Source organism: Neofelis nebulosa, chromosome 7 (assembly GCF_028018385.1).
Source record: "Neofelis nebulosa isolate mNeoNeb1 chromosome 7, mNeoNeb1.pri, whole genome shotgun sequence".
Taxonomy (NCBI): Eukaryota; Metazoa; Chordata; class Mammalia; order Carnivora; family Felidae; genus Neofelis; species Neofelis nebulosa.
In genome coordinates, this window is record NC_080788.1 from 41,039,064 (window position 1) to 41,050,205 (window position 11,142).

Genomic DNA, 11,142 nt, shown 5'->3' on the forward strand with positions numbered 1-11,142 from the left:
GTTGGTCCCATCCTGATACCTTTTGACCCTGCTCTCCAGCATGAAATGTCCACTTAGGAGTTACAAACTCCCAGCCTGCAGGGTAAGGGGGCAGCGGAACTGAGGAAGGCAGCCTGGGTGACTGGGTGACAGGGAAGCTCTTGCCCTGCTGAAAGGGACAGAAAGGCTCTCAGCCCCAGCTAGCTGCTGCTCAGCAGGATGGTGGCCTCATATGGCTTGATGTTTTTGAGTTTTCAAGAGAAACTGGACATTCTGATTTTAATGTGAAATTACCTGATTTGGGACGCTGGCAACTAACCCAAAAATTTGAAAACAGTTGCATGGGCTAAACCATGCCCTTGTGCTGTTGTTTGCATCTCAAAGACTCTTTTTAGTTTTCACTTTGTGCAGTAGGTCCAGGGATAAAAACTCCCCCCAGCCTACACCCAACCCATGTGTATGGCCCCCTCCTCTCTCTCCTTAGTTCCTTTCCTTTTCTGCAGTCGCAATTTTGGCCATCTTGTCCTCACCCACATCAATCCCAGATCCCCCTAATGATAATTCGGCTTCCTTGTATTGGCAATGACTCCAGAGGCCACCAGGGGGCAGTGTCAGGGTGCAGAAAACGCTTGGTTTTGACTGGCAGAAGCATGAGGTTTGTTATTACCACCTGATTCAGCCCTGACTCCAGGTTTGGAATTTCAGGAAGTCAGCTGGGGTCACTCCCTGAGGGTGCAATATGGCTCGCCATTCCCTGCAACACCTCTAAAGTGCAACTTTCTACCTGGACTCCCTGTCCCTGCCCCGCCACCCACCTGTCGGATTCCCCAACCTCCCAGCATTCACTAATGTCACGCTGATCTTCCTAAACCCACTTTCCACAGATGTTTCAAGAGACTTTAATGACTCATCATTACATACAGCTTTTCAGAAGTGGAGTCTCAAGAGCTGATCCCTGTTAGGTCAAAGAGAGTGGGATGGAAAGAGCTTCTACTTCTGTCATGTTGATTGTGATCCTAAGGGCAAGAAGCCTTGTTATTCCCACTGCACAGATGAGATTGAAGCATACCAAGAAAAGTGACCAATTCAGCCATCAAGCAGAACTCACAAGTTCTAACTGTTCTTGCTAGATAATATGGGGTATATAAAAACTTACATATGGTTTCCATCCTCAAAGAAACTACAACTTGTTAGGAAAACATGAAACACATATATGAAAATGTAATTAACTCCTCTAATAGCTTCCAAATGGATAGTAGAGGCAATAATGACAGGAACTCAAAGAGGTCCCTGGATCTGAAGGGAAGGCTTCACAAAGGCAGCAGTGGTCTTCACACTTGGGCACATGTACCCCTAGAGGTGCAAAAAGGCTTTCTTAGCGAAGGGTAGGTGGCAGGGTTATGTTGATGGGAATCAACTTCCAGAACATCATCTTCAACAAGGACTAGGCTGTGCCTGTGAACGCGTCTCCTCCCTTCATTTCCACAATTTCTTGGCTCCCATTTTACAAAAGACAAATGTGTTAGCCATCAGTGCTGCTCATCCATGTTCCCTGTTCTCTTATAGGTACTTTCCCACCTTTTAGAAGTCAGGTGTGGCCATGTGACTTGCTTTGGACAATGATACATGAGCAAAAATGTGTCTTCTGGGTGGAAGCATTTAAGAGCCAGTGTATGATTCTCCTTACCTTCTCTCTGCCATGGTGACCAATGACATTTCAGATGATGAGGTCTAGATCCCTGAATGACGATGGCATGGATCAGAACCCTCAGCTGACCTGCGATGGATACGTATTGTGAGTTTGGGGGACAGAGGGGAGAAGAATCTTTGTTGGTTTAAACAATTGAAATTTTTGGTATTACTTGTTACTATAGCATAATTTAACCTATACTATTGTACAAAAGACTTATCTTTGGCCCATCCTAACTCTCATTTTGGTATGTTGCCTTGGTGTGTAAAAATCTCTGGGGCTCCAAAGAAACAATTTTTTTTTTAGTTTATTTATTTATTTTGAGAAATTGATAGAGAGTGGGAGCAGGAGAGGGGCAGAGAGAGAGGAAGAGAAAGAATCCCAAGCAGTCTCCACACTGTCAATGCAGAGCCCAACGCCAGGCTAGACCCCATGAACTGAACCCATGAACTGTGAGCTCATGACCTGAGCTGAAATCAAGAGTAGGCCGCTCAACCAACTGAGCCACCCAGGTGACCCCAAAGAAACAATTTAAAATAGTGATTTCAATATTGAGAAAGCAAATGACTCGGGTTGTCTGGGCAACAAATTGTTTTGCAAATCAAAATTTCCCAATATTTTGCCTTCCACAATTGAAGGAAGTAAAACAAATTCATTTGTCACCTGTTGAATGATTAGGTAGAATTGAGCGACCCTGCCCGAACTTCTTCAATTCCCATGTATGTGTTTATGTGAACGAGATTTCTCAGCATTATCATCTATAAAAATAGGATGTAGGGGCGCCTGGGTGGCGCAGTCGGTTAAGCGTCCGACTTCAGCCAGGTCACGATCTCGCGGTCTGTGAGTTCGAGCCCCGTGTCAGGCTCTGGGCTGATGGCTCGGAGCCTGGAGCCTGTTTCCGATTCTGTGTCTCCCTCTCTCTCTGCCCCTCCCCTGTTCATGCTCTGTCTCTCTGTCCCAAAAAAAAAAAAAAAAAAAAAAAAAAAAAAAAAATAGGATGTAGAGATAAAATTGATGCTGATCACTGTCTCATTCCAGCATGTATATGACTATTTCAATATGAGTTGTATTTCTTTTTCTTTTCTTTCTTTCTTTCTTTCGAGTTGTATTTTTTATAAATTTTACTATTTGGGGCACCTGGTTGGTTCAGTCAGTAGAGCAGGGGACTCTTGATCTTGGGGTCATGAGTTTGAGCCCCATGTTGGGCATAGAACTTACTTTAAAACTTATTTTTACTCATGTTTAATAATGCTCTATCAACATTTGCAATATATTTATGTTGTTTGACAAACAGTAAACTAATAATAATTGTAATGATAAGTCAATCCAGAAGAAAATTGTAAACTCTGGAGGCTTATGGCCACAAAAAATAAGAAAAGAATACAATTTTAATTTTTATATAAATATAAACATATATATTTATGGCAGAGAAGTATTGTTTGATGATCAATAAAAGATTTTCAAGGGGCGCCTGGGTGTCTCAGTCGGTTAAGCATCTGACTTCGGCTCAGGTCATGATCTCATAGTCTGTGGGTTCGGGCCCCACATCGGGCTCTGTGCTGACAGTTCAGAGCCTGCAGGCTGCTTCAGATTCTGTGTCTCCCCCTCTTGCTGCACCTCCCCTGCTCACACTCTGTCTCTCTCTCTCTCTCTCTCTCTCTCAAAAATAAAAGTAAATATTAAAAAAAAATAAAAGATTTTCCAGCATAAACTATGTATTACATTATGATAGCATTATATGGGAGAAGTGGAAAGAAAATTCAAGGACAAAAGCAATGATGTAAATTTTCCTCTAAGAGCTTGCTTATGCAATTCGCAAATGGTGATGATGAGTATCAAATCACTGTGATTCCAGTGAATACATTTAATATAAGTTTTTTTTAATGTCAATATTGGGGGGCGGGTGTGCTGGGGTGGCTCCGTTGGTTAAGTGTCAGACTCTTGATTTCCGCTCAGGTCCTGATCTCATGGTTGGTGAGATCGAACCCTGTGTTGGGTTCTGCGCTGACATCACAGAGCCTGCTTGGGGTTCTCTCTCCCTCTCTCTCTACCCCTCCCCCACTTATGCGCACATACTCTATCAAAATAAATAAATAAACTTTAAAAAAGAAGTTAAAAAATAAATAAAATGTGGATAACAGGGCACCCGGTTGGCTCAGTTGGAAGAGTATGACTCTGGATCTCAGGCTCATGAACTCAAGCCCCACGTGGGGTGGAGAGATTACTTAAATAAATAAAAACTTAAAAAAATAATAACATAAAATGTAAATATTTCCATTACACCAGAAATCATATCCTTTGCAACTGCAGTTGACCCTTGAACAATGTAGGTTTGAATTGTAAGGGTGCATTTATATGTACATTTTTACAGTACAGTACTTCCTTATGTTTTTTTTAATAACATTTTATTTTCCCTAGCTTATTTTATTGTAAGAACACAGTATATAATACATACAACATACAAAATATGTGTTAATAGACTATGTTATTGGTAAGGCTTCTGATCAATACTAGGCTCTTGGTAGTTAAGTTTTGAGGGAGTCAGAGTGGTATGTGGGTTTTTGACTGTTTGGAAGTTGGTACCCTAACCCCTCTGTATTCAAGGGTCAACCGTATTTAAACCTAGTTGGAAAAAAATTTTTTTAACTTCAAGAGAATATATAGTTTTTTAAAAACCTGCTTTATTGAGGGGTACATAATTTAAAACTTTGTTTAGGGTGTTCATGGGCTAAATTAAAAAAAATGTTTAATGTTTATTTATTTTTGAGAGAGGGAAACAGAGTGTGAGCAGGGAATGGGGGTGCAGAGAGAGAGGGAGACACAGAATCTGAAGCAGGCTCCAGGCTCTGAGCTATCAGCACAGAGCCTGACACAGGGCTTGAACCCATGAGCTGTGAGATCATGACCTGAGCCAAAGTCAGACGACTGACTGAGCCACCCAAGCGCCCTCATGGGGTAAATTTTTGAAAGACTACTGCCTTGAGTGATGGGCTGGATTTGGCTTGGTAGAGGAGGAGAAAGGCATTCTGGGTATGAAAAAGAGAAAAGCTATGGGCACAAAAATTGGGGAATAGGAAACTGTGAGTCGATCAGTTCATGGAGATAAGCAGGAAAGATAAACTGAGGTGAGACTAACAGTTAGCAGGCTAAGGCATCTTATGCATGATTATAATCTCCTTGTAAAATATTAAAGCTTTAGGGATAGGCTTGGGACCATCACCTCCATTTCTGGTCTCCTCCTCACCTCCCCAGAGGTGACCTTGGTTTTCAGTTTGGTGTTGGCTCCTTCAGGTGTGCTTCTGCGTATTCACATGCACATCTTGCAGGTTGCTGCATGAGAGAACACCTAAGGTAAGGAGTTTCAGCTTTATCACAGGGTCATTAGCAAGCAGATGCTGGGGATTGCTCCAGTACATTACTTTTGTAGGCTTACAGCTGGAATTTGCTCACTGAGAAAAGGAGAATTATGATTTGGGGGTGAGGGAAGGAGTGGGGGGACAATTTTGGCACAAAGCATGTGACATAGTATTGTCAGAGGGTGGCATTAAGCATCATGTCACTGGAAAGTGGAGGGGATGATGCAGAAAAGGTGGCAGAAGGACACCCAATCCCATCTTTGTTTGCTCATGGATATACTTGCTGCATAGAAATATTCTCTCTAGAAACAGGTGGCCCTCTTGGTTTCTTTTTTTTTTCCCCCTTTTGATAGAGACAAAGGCCCAGAAAACTATGTAGTAATCACACAAGTATGATGAGCAACAGCAAGTAATACTTAGCCTCAGTGTTGAGGACAATGGGGACCGTAGGGACTGTGGGAAAATGGACAGCCCACACTCTTTCTAAGGGAGCAGTCATTACTCAGCCCAGTCAATGTTGTCTTGGGGAAATAGGACATCAGTCTTAGCCATATCTTCTGATTTCTTCAAGAGACTATAGAAATTGGGATTTTTGTGTGAAATCTTTCAATATTGGTTCAAAAATTTCTTAAGTGCTGTGCTGGCTAAGCAAGGCATGTGTTTACAGGATGCATTTCACCTGTATGCTGCTAGTTTGTGACCTTTGTATTAAGGCTTCTTGTCTGAAGGCTGAGTACTGGACCATCATATAATCTCTTGGCATGCTGCCTGGCTCTAAGATCTGTGGTTATGAAGGATTCTAGGCTTTTTAGGGAGATGCTGTGAGAATTATTGACTCCACTCCCCATGTCTGGTTCCCACCTGCTTTCCAACATCCCTCTAGTAATGGAGTTCTGCCAGGAAGCTGGAAGCTTTGCAGAAGATTCCAGAAGCATCCTCATAAATCCGGGGAAGTCAGCCAATGTAGATTCACTAGAAGTCAAGACTTCAGGGAGTTGGTCTTAGGCCTCCAGTGTCCCTCTCTCAGGCGTTGGGGCGGGTTCTTGTGCCTCTCCCAGGGCACAGCCCAGTGGGAACATAGACTGGTGACTATTTCTCAAAGGGCTTTGTCTTGTGACTAAATCCAAGCAAGGCAGTCAGATACAAATGAAAAAGTGCGCTTGCGCACACACATGTGCACACACACACACACACACACACACACACACACTGTCCCCAGCACTTCCAAGAACTTTTCCCACGCAGTCCCCTGGCTGCCGGAAGGGCAGCTGGTCATGGGAACAGACTGGAGGCCCCCTCCCCCAATGGAAGCTCCACCCTGCTCCATTTACTCCCAGCCATGCAATCCTGGTCCCCTCCACCCGCTTACTACTTCCAAGGAAGGAAATAGCTGAACAATGCAGCAGATCAGAGACTGGGCACCGAGCCAAGAGCCCTGGGCTCCAGCCCCTGGCTGCTCTACTCCCACTGCACACCCCTCCCTCTCAGTGGCTGTTGCTGAAGGTTGCCTTCCTCAGACCTTCCCCCCTACCTTCTCACCATCCCTGGGAAACTTCAGATGGCTGACATCACCTTTCACCCCTTTCCTGGGTTGGCCCCTTCCTTGCTGTATGGTAGCCAGGGATGTCTGTGCTTCCTCTTGGGTATGATTCCTGGCATGAGGGACAGAAGCTAGGCTTTGATGGAAATTCTGGTCAGTGGGTATGGGTGGGAAGGAGGGGTCACTTTTCCTGAAGTTTTTTTCCAGAGGTGAAAGCAAGTCCGGAAAATAGAGAGAGTGCTGGAACAAGAGCCCCCGGGAGTCCTCATTCTCTCTTCTGGGCAGAGCCATCTTGATGGGGCAGGAGGGGATAGAGGCGCTCACAGGCCTGTTGGGGCCATATTCTCAGAGGAACAGAAAGGAATCACTAGTCATTTCCAGTTTCCTTGGTCTGGGAAGTTGGTGGGAACCACTACTTTTGTCTTTCCTTATTGGTCTCAAATAATGTTCTCCTTGGGTCCGGAACCCCACGCCCCAGGCAGTACTGCTCTTTGCTCATTCTCGGTTCTAGTGCTTTCCCCTGCCTTGCCTTCTGCCTGGCACTTCCTGCCCTGGGAGCCAAGGGGCAGGGTTCCTCAGTAATCTTTGCCACCTCTAAAAGCCAGGCTTCCTCTTCTTCCCCAGATCCTGACTCAGGGAGTAGGGAGTGGGTTAGAAGTTAGAGTTTGTGAGGGGAGCTCACCAGATAGATGACAACAGGCCAATCCTCAGGCCCTTTCTCCTGATGGATGAGATGAGTCCTGAATCCCAGTCTCCTTCCCCTGACATTTGGCTTCCCTCCTTCAGCGATTTCTGTCCCTGTGTAGTTCTGCCATATGCAAGGGGCCACCTGGGAGCCTAAAGTCTTGAGAGCAGGGAAGAGTGCTCAAGAGCCCACTCCCAAACTCCCAGATTGTAGGTGAGAAGCTCAGGCACAAAGAGCGCGTGTGCATTGCCCAAGAGCAACAACAACCAGTAAAAGGGAGAAAACTGGGACTCTCAGGTTTTCTGACTCCTGGGCAATGTCTTTCTGTAAACCTTCTACGATTTCCAAAGGCAGTGTTGGCATAGCCCTGAGAGGGAACAGAAGAAAAAATGTCAGTCACTTGATGTCCTAATCTTCTTGCTTGGGCCTTTTGGAACCTCTATTTTTGTCTACTTTTTTAGTACCTCAGGCTCTATTTTCACCTTGAAAAAGTGATATTTGAATTGTCTTTTGTTCTTGGCAAAGAAGCCGATGCTTATTCTTCTAAACTCCTGCACTGGGGGGCTGAGCAACCCTCTTTTGCACTAATCTTGGCATCTGCGCTTGCTTCTAGTTTGTTTCGTACGTGTAAACCATGTCTCTCCGACGATGCCACAAGTCTGCCTGCACAAGATAGTCACTGAATGTTATCAAAATAAAAAAAGTGTCTACACTTGAGTGTCTACTACAGCCCAGGCTTTTTTGCATCTCACCCTTGAAGAGCTTCCAGTCTAAAGGGCGTAAGAGACTGTGAACAAGGCAACAACTGACTAATGACAGCAGATGTGACAGTTGATGTGAAGGGAATGCCCAGGGTTTAGTGATGTTCCCAAGGGCTCTCTGAGGAGGTAGCATTTTAGGTGAGATCTCAAGGATGGGAAGCCAGCCTTATGAAGATCTGGGGAAAGAGAGATCTGGGCCAGGAGAACAGTGGGAATAAGTGCCCTGAGCTTGTCATGTTTGAGCCCTGAAAAGGAGCCAGAGTCACTCCAGGAAGGAGAGGGATGCAGGAAGCATCAGAATATGCAGGAGGCTCAGGTCCAACAAAGTCTTATATGAAGGAGAGGTAAGGAATTTAGATTTTATTTTATTACGAGTTAGGAAGCCACTGGAGGGTTTAAAGTACGACATGATCTATATTCTGATTTTTATTGTCTGTCTATCTATCTATCCATTTTTTGAGATAAATAGCTAGTTTATTTTTTTCTGAGCATGAACAGCTCATTTCTGGAACACGGTAGGTACCCTGTGTTTGAGTTCAACATGATTTCTTTTTTGTTTGTTTTGTTTTCTGGGTTTATTGAGATGTAAGTGACATACAGCACTGTATGAGTTTAAGGTGTACAGCATAGTGATGTGTCTTACATTGTGAAATGGTTATCACAGTAAATGTAGTTAACACCCATCATCTCACAGAGATATTTTTTAAAAACCACAGACAAAAAAAAAACCCAAATAATAACAAATTAGTATGTGTTTTTTCTTCTCCTTGTGATGAGAACTCTTCAGATCTATCCACCTAACAACCTCCCTATACATCACACAGCAGTGTTGACTAGAGCCACCATGTTGTATGTTCTACCCCTAGTTCTTATTTATAACTGGAAGTTGGCACTTTTTGACCACCCTCATCCAATCCCCCCGCCACCTACCCATATTTTTAAAATACTTAAAACATTAATCATCCTGGCTGCACTGGAAGGAATGGGCTGGAAGAGGGCAAGAAAGGAGACAGGAGGTCATTTGGAGGCTGCAGTGATCTGAGCAAGTGATGGTGGTGGGTTGGACCAGGGTGGAAGAGATGGAAAAGAAATATACCCCTTCTGAGACAGAAATGACAGGACTAGTTATGATGTGTTGGATACAAGAGGGGAGGGGTGAAGGAAAGAGAGGAATTGTAACAACAACTAGGTAGCTACTTGAGCAACCAGATGGTGGTGGGGCCATTTGTGAAGATGGGAAACATGGGCAAGCCTGGGGAGGGACAAGGTTTGAGGGGGCAGGTGGAATCAAGGGTGTGGGCATGTGAGGTTAATAGTGATATCATCACTTAATAGTGATGTCAGGTTGTCATATGATTGTCATATATCATGTCGTATGGCCTATATGGCACCATCCTCAAAGAGCTAATGTTACACTTGATGGCAACTCTCTTAAATCTATTATAATCTACAGATCTTCCCTCTCCACTTCTTTATCACCCCCTTTTTGGTGAAGAAATAGAGATTTTTGTCCTTCAGAAATTTCCTATTCAGGATTTTGCTGATTGCATTCCTATGGTGACATTTAACCATTTCCTCTATCTCCTTTCATTTTCTGTAAACGGTTGTTAGATATAAAGGCTTGCTTTGATTCAGGTTCAGGTTTTCATCAAGAATACTCCATAGGTGGTGCTGTGTCTTTTCATCAGGAGGCACATAACCTTCAAGTGTCTCTCCTTTGTAACATTAGAGCTATTGATGATCTTGATCTCATTGAGGGTTTACAAAATGGTGATGTTCTATTATTCCTTTCTCTCTTATTACCTGATTGGTTACTTTGAGGTATTGATTTTGTTTTAATGTTTATTTGAGAGAGAGATACAGAGTGTGAGTGGTGGACGGGGAGATAGAGGGAGACAAAGAAGCCAACACAATTGGAGGAGACAGAGCAAGAGAGTGATTATAGTAATGGATGATGAAAATGAAGGTAAGAAAGAAGGAATATGAAAAGTGAATCTCATGAGTAGTGAGACATTAGTGAAGTCAAGGGATCAGAACTCATGATAAAGGTCAAAGAATTATTAAGGGAGATTTAATTAAGGAAAAGGTTGTAGTTGGAAAGTCTCCATATTGGAAGTGGAATGGCTTTTGGTGAACACAAAGTTGAGGGTGTGACTACGGAAGTGGGCAGCTGCTGTGGAGTGTGGAAAATATCTCTGGAGATGAGGTGGTCAAGGAAGTGATGGAGAGGCCATCACATGGATGTGGAGCCCACTCAATATAACAAAATTTAGGGTGGAGAGAGAGAGGCAATGAGCCAAGAGTTAAATGATGGGCAGTGAGAGACCTGGAGGTTGATTGAGGACAATAACCAAGATGGTATGCCCAGACAGTGAAGCTTCAAAGGAACAGGGTTTTTGTAGGAGGGGTTGGGGGAGCACTGGCTTAGAAATGGCATTCAGGTTGGGAGAGAAATACACTTACCACTTCCTGACCTGAGGTACAGGAGAATGAGAAGAAAATAACATTCACTTAAGAGTGCTGCTAAAGAATCAGTGTACAAATCAGGGCTAACAAAATTTTAGGTAAGTCAAGGAGGTGAAGACAACATTCTGAGAAAAGGCTGACGATATGGAGAAATTGCTGATTACAGGTTGCAGAGGGCACAGAGGAAGGATGTGCCTGAGGGCAGGGAGCAGGGAACTTATGCCTAGTGGGAGGACAAGGATGGAGGTGATAATAGATGAGGGAGCTTGAACCTGTGGTGATGACTGAAGTAAATAGGGATAGGGGAATGATGGGACACAGTGCTGTCCAGAACTTTTGGTGTTGATGGAAAATCTGCACTGTAACTACTAGCCACACATGAATATTAAACACATGAACTGTAGTCAGTGGGACTGAGAGGTTGAATGTTTAGCTTTACTTCATTTTGGTTTTTTTTGTTTTATTTTTTTTTAAGTTTATTTCTTTTTGGGGGGGAAGGGACAGAGAGACGGGGAGAGCACCATACGGTCAGCACTGAGCCTGGTGTGGGGCTTGATCCCACGAGCCATAAGATCATGACCTGAGCCAAAATCAAGAGTCGGAGCACCTCATAGCTTTACTTCATTTTAATTAATTTAAGTTTAAATAGCCACATGTGGCTAGTG

At 43.8% G+C, this 11,142-nt stretch overlaps 1 long non-coding RNA gene across 3 annotated transcripts; it reads right to left on the minus strand.

The window, feature by feature from the left end:
• Positions 1 to 862: 862 nt before the first annotated feature.
• On the minus strand, positions 863 to 10,932 carry LOC131516432 (uncharacterized). 3 transcript variants are annotated; one of them, XR_009264065.1, is made up of 7 exons: positions 9,209 to 10,932; positions 7,248 to 7,617; positions 6,598 to 6,677; positions 5,887 to 6,142; positions 4,890 to 4,999; positions 1,667 to 1,756; positions 863 to 995 (listed from the first exon to the last, which is right to left on the minus strand). It is a non-coding gene; the product is annotated as an uncharacterized LOC131516432 (long non-coding RNA). The 3 variants fall into 3 exon arrangements; XR_009264064.1 differs by having other exon boundaries at positions 5,887 to 5,997; positions 6,557 to 6,677; XR_009264063.1 differs by having other exon boundaries at positions 6,557 to 6,677.
• Between the last annotated feature and the right edge of the window lie 210 nt (positions 10,933 to 11,142).